The sequence below is a fragment of the Cryptomeria japonica genome, chromosome 10 (genome assembly GCF_030272615.1).
Source record: "Cryptomeria japonica chromosome 10, Sugi_1.0, whole genome shotgun sequence".
NCBI classification, from domain to species: domain Eukaryota; kingdom Viridiplantae; phylum Streptophyta; class Pinopsida; order Cupressales; family Cupressaceae; genus Cryptomeria; species Cryptomeria japonica.
This window is the reverse complement of record NC_081414.1, coordinates 681586480-681591755: the sequence shown is the minus strand read 5'-3', so window position 1 is coordinate 681591755 and position 5276 is coordinate 681586480.

Genomic DNA, 5276 nt, shown 5'->3' with positions numbered 1-5276 from the left:
CTGCTTTAGCATTTTAGATGTGAAGTTGCAGATAGATTTTATTACTATTATTTTGTGAAAGTGACAGAAAATCTCTTAACCGAGTGGACTTAACAGTCTTATTTGTAAAACCCTCTAGCAAGGTGACATTCTGATTGAATGTTTGAAAACCTTTAACAAGGTCACTTCTAACAAAGTGAAGATCCTAATAGATCTGAGGGAAATCCCTTAACCGGGTCACATCTAGCAATGTGTTTGTAATATTTAATAGGATTTTATTTTAACCGAGCATACTCTAGAAGAGTATATTTCTTAGTGGGTCCGAAATCCCACAGTGGTTTTTCCCTATTTGGGTTTCCACGTTAAATCTGGTGTTATGAGGTTTATGATGTTCATATTCTTTTGAGTTTGCATGTTTGACAGTTTTGGTTATATTACTAATATACATGTTATCGAGGTTGAATCTGACATTTTTAGGGATGATTAAGTTTGTATGATTCACCCCCCACTCTCATCTTGTTGGCTATTGTATCTGTACTTATATTAAGTATCAGAACTATCAGTAGTGTGTTGTGATTGATCTTGGTGGGATTTTTGGTGGATGTAATCATTTGGAAATTTGAATTAGGTCCATGATATATAATGTAAAACATAATATTGGTCCAGTTGTCGATCTTTGTATTGTGCAATGTAATTTTTGTAATTGTGAGTTGAGGGTTGAGGGTTTAGACAACCTTGTTATCAAGGTTGATGATTTGTATATATATAGGTGAGATGCTTATGTAATTTAGGTGTTGGTGTTATGTCTACAATTATCAGAGAGAGGTGATTGTGTGAACAAGAGAGATATCATTTGGTGAAGTGTTGTGGTGAGATTGGTGTTGCAGAACAGACAATTGTGCTTAACCGAAACTGTCATCAGGCATTTGCAGATACTATCATTGCAGTTCATTCCTTACGGATTATAGTTTGAATCATATTGTAAGTCAGTGAGACTTCCCTGAGGATTGTATCCTTCTGAGCATATATCTTTTGAGTAGTGAGCTCTAGGCAGTGTGTCTGAATACATGTGCGTTCCCCATTGTAATATTTTCACATGCTACTACAGAGTATCATCTTACTCTGGGTAGGTTCCCACCAGGGTTTTTCCCTTAACCGGATTTTTCATGTCAAAAATATTGGTGTAGTGTGTTGTGTTGTTAATTTTCTTATCTATTATTGTTGCAGTCTATCAGTTTATGTTTTGAAGTTTAATTTGTTGTGATCTGGTAAAGACTGATTCACCCCCCCCCCTCTTAGTATTCCTTTTTGATTGTTTCTAACAATTACTTGGTAATCAGCTGACATAAACTTTGATTTTAACTTAGCAACCATCTTCTCCCATGATTTTATCTTCTCATTACCTCTTCTTTGTCTACCAACCTACAAATGTTCTCACTAAAGAGATGCATGACCTTTCAACCTAGTACATGCATATTTCACCTTTCTTTCTTTTGCGGTGTTCTCAAAATCAAAGTACTTCTCCATCTCTGAGATTCAATCCATTAATTCATCCAAATCCAACTTTCCAGCATACTCTGGTGAGGTAAAATGTGGTTTGGTGTTCACCCTACTACTCTCAAGAACCTTTCTTCATCTGGATCGATCACTGCTAGATTTTCTACTTATTATGTCAGTGCTTCTTCTTCTTCATCTTCACTCACATATTCAATATTTTGACCTCTTCTCTAAGTTGTTTCAACAGCTTCCAACCAGGCTACAATTCCTCTCAACATTTCCATCATGGCAAGGTCTAAGTTCCCACATGCTCCACCATTCCTATTTCCTCTTTGTGCCATCTTCACGCTAGTCCTTTGCAACTGTAGGTTGGATCCACAATCCACCACCCCACAACAAGATCTTTCAAGACAACCCAATCTCCAGAATAAAATATCACTCTGATACCACTTGGTGCAATCACAGTTAGGAGGGACCTCAATGACATCTATCTGGACCGTGCAGCAAGAGCAAACACAATGAAAGTAAGACAAGATGATGGAGGCAATGTAGAGCTGAATAAATTAGATCATGAAAACTAATTACAAATGGTCGGTAACATCCAGGCTACAAGTTTTGGCTAACTGGCATGTTACATACATGCTCAATTACAGAATCGGTCTACTTCAGACCTCTAAATCTCAAGATATATCTCTTATATTCCTTCACATCAATTATGATGCTAAATTACATTGATTTATATGCTCAAGAGAGATCTATGTCGGCCCAAGTGGGATCAAATGCTGAAGAACAAGATCAAACATGTAAACCACCAAGTCGACCTCCGCCAATGAAAATCCTCCATAAAATCCAAAGGAAGAAGTGTCGATTAGAGGGAAGGTCAGCTAAATGCCAAGGAACATTGGAATCAACAAAATAAAGCTACGCAAAAGATCCATAAGATCGACCAATAGCAATAGGTCCAAACGGCTTCGGTGTTCTAAACCAAAAAACTATCTCAGAATCTAGAAGTGATAACTTGCTAGAAAAAGATCCAAACATTCCATGGTTCAGGAATAAGGAAGATAGCCATGTTCACGAGCAAAATCTAGTTCCATAAGATCTGGCAAGAAAATGAAAGTAAGTGAATAAATAAATGTTGAAACTGCAAAATAGAAAACAAATTGAAAATAAATATTTTTGGTAGATGCAAGATTGCCAAGAACCGAGGATGCTCCTGCATCAATTCCTCTAAAATGTCCATCATTAAAATCTTAACTACCTCCATCTATATGACCATGATGTTCCTATAAATTTGATTTAAAATCAAAAGAAAAGTGGAATTGCTTCAAACTTGCAAGTCCTAAGAAGGATATTACAAAGTTAAACACATTTAATCCACATTCCCCTTTTTTATTCAATGAGATTTAATGTCTCCTTATGACCAAATTATATGGGTTGGACATGTTTAAAGGTATTAATTAAAGTATCATGGACACTATAACTCCTCACAACATTCTCATGAATTTCACTCTTGCTCATGCATCTTACATTACCTTCCCTCCTACACTCATTTGAGAGGATATGCAATTTTCTAGTACCTCTATCCAACATTGGTCCAAGATTTATATTTACTAAGGGTGTTATGTAAGAAATGCACTCATAAGAGATTTAATTATTATTTATCAAGATTCCAAAAATTACTTGTCAAATGGATTACCAATCACTCTATTAGTAGGATGGAGCTAACATTAGAGAAACATTCACTCATCACAAAAAAAAATGCACCAACTTCCAAGCCTAGGGAAAGAAACAAAAAGATAGATGCCCTTTTCTTATATATGGGTATAAGTAAAGTTGTTGTAAAGACAAAATTCATGATAACTTGAAATTAAGTTCTTGTGGTTTTGTATGGTGTGTAGAGGATTCTTTTTAGAATATGAACCAACTTATTATAGGTCCTTGCATGATTTTGTGCATTTTGTATTTGTTGTATTGATATTTTTAGACCGATGGTGATATATAAATTACATTCTCTTATGGTCGACCTTGTGAAGAATTTTGTTGATTCAAATAGTATATAACAAGCAATTAGGTTGGGTTGTGGATATAAAATAGTGTGTGAAGGTGTATATGCAACAATGAGTTTATTTGTGGTGTGAGTTTGTGCAAAGAAGAGGTCTGGAAGTGTTGTTGTGAAAGATGAGCTTTAATCTATGAATTGTTATCAACATATTATCAGATGATTGTTTCCTATACAGTTCAGTCTTTTATTTTTTATTGTATCCAAATAATTGTTATGTATTTTTCCATGAAGAAGTGATCTTCAGTTGTGCAAGTCCTTCTTTTTGTATATTGATTTGCAAGTCCAAAGTAGTGAGCTCCCTGGCATGTGGCCTAATATTTGTAAAACAATTAATACATATATTGTGAGTTAGAATGTCACCATGGTTTTTTCCAATTTAGGTTTTCCACGTAAAAATCTAGTGTTCTTGTGTAGATGTTCTTGTTGCTTTGATTATTTATCTACTTGATTAAATGCATGTTATGGATTAAGATTTTTATCTATTCAAGTTTTAATATACTCTAATTCACCCCTCCGCTCGACATTTAGTAGTGTTCAATAATTAGTATTAGAGATTTGGTTCCTGAAGAGAAAGTTTAATCACCGAGGTAGATCTCGGATTCAGAACATTATGTTTGGTGAAGATTTGAATGACATGGATGTTATGGGACAAAATGATTGGGAATTTAAAAGTGATGTTGATATGGAAGGAGAATTAAAATCCACTTTGATAGATCTAGATGAAAGCGGATTCATGTGCAAGAAATCTGAAGACAAAATCTCCTATCTGGGGAAGTTGCTTGATAAAGGTAGAAAAGTTATCTGATGATCTTGACATAAAGTTGTATAGAAAAATTGAGGAATTTACCAGACTTGAAAAGGAAGTGCATAAACTGAGCAAGGAACTAAAAGAAGAAAAAGAGCAAATTGACAAGGGTCTGAAACTAAAAGGTGGAAATGAAGTACTTGATGTTATGCTAAGTTCTTAGAAGCCAAATAATGATAAGGATGGACATGGCTTTGAGAAAAGTGAAACGTCTAAAAATAAAGGAAAATAGAAGGTCAAAGATACTTATCAAAATCAATAGAATTATATTCCAATTATTTTAATGACAATTGTCTTTCATGCAATAAATTTGGAAATAGATCTAGTGAATGCAGAAGTCAAATAAAAAATCAATTTGTTAGCATAAGATGTTACTCTTGCAATAAGGTTGGGAATAAGGTTGTTGAATGTAGAAGTAGTATGATGTGGAATGGATACAAAAATATGAACTCTTTTCAATCTTTTAATGGAATTTTTTATGCTTACAATGCATATGGGAACAAAATTGTTGAATGTAGGACAAACGAGAGGTTTAGAAATGGAAGAATGAATGGTAGTAAACCTCAAAGAGGTCTAATATGCTATAACTATAACAAGATGGGACACGGTGTGAAACATTGCAGAACCTAGACAAAGAAGTCTAATGGTCCTATACTTGTGGAAAAACTAGGGTTTCACCAATAAGGATAGTAAGACCACTAATATTTTCTTGGGGATTAATTCATTGAAAGAGGGGTGAACCTAATAGATCTAGCCACAATCCAAATAAGGAAAGGGCTAAAATTTTCATTAGATTCACTAGTTATGTGTTTGCCCCCTCTTTCTAGTTGAAATTGGATGGTAATTGTGAAATTAGGGTAAAACAAGGAATGATTGAAGTAAATTATCAAAAATAGACTATTGTAGGTATCCCATAGAGCCACAAACTGA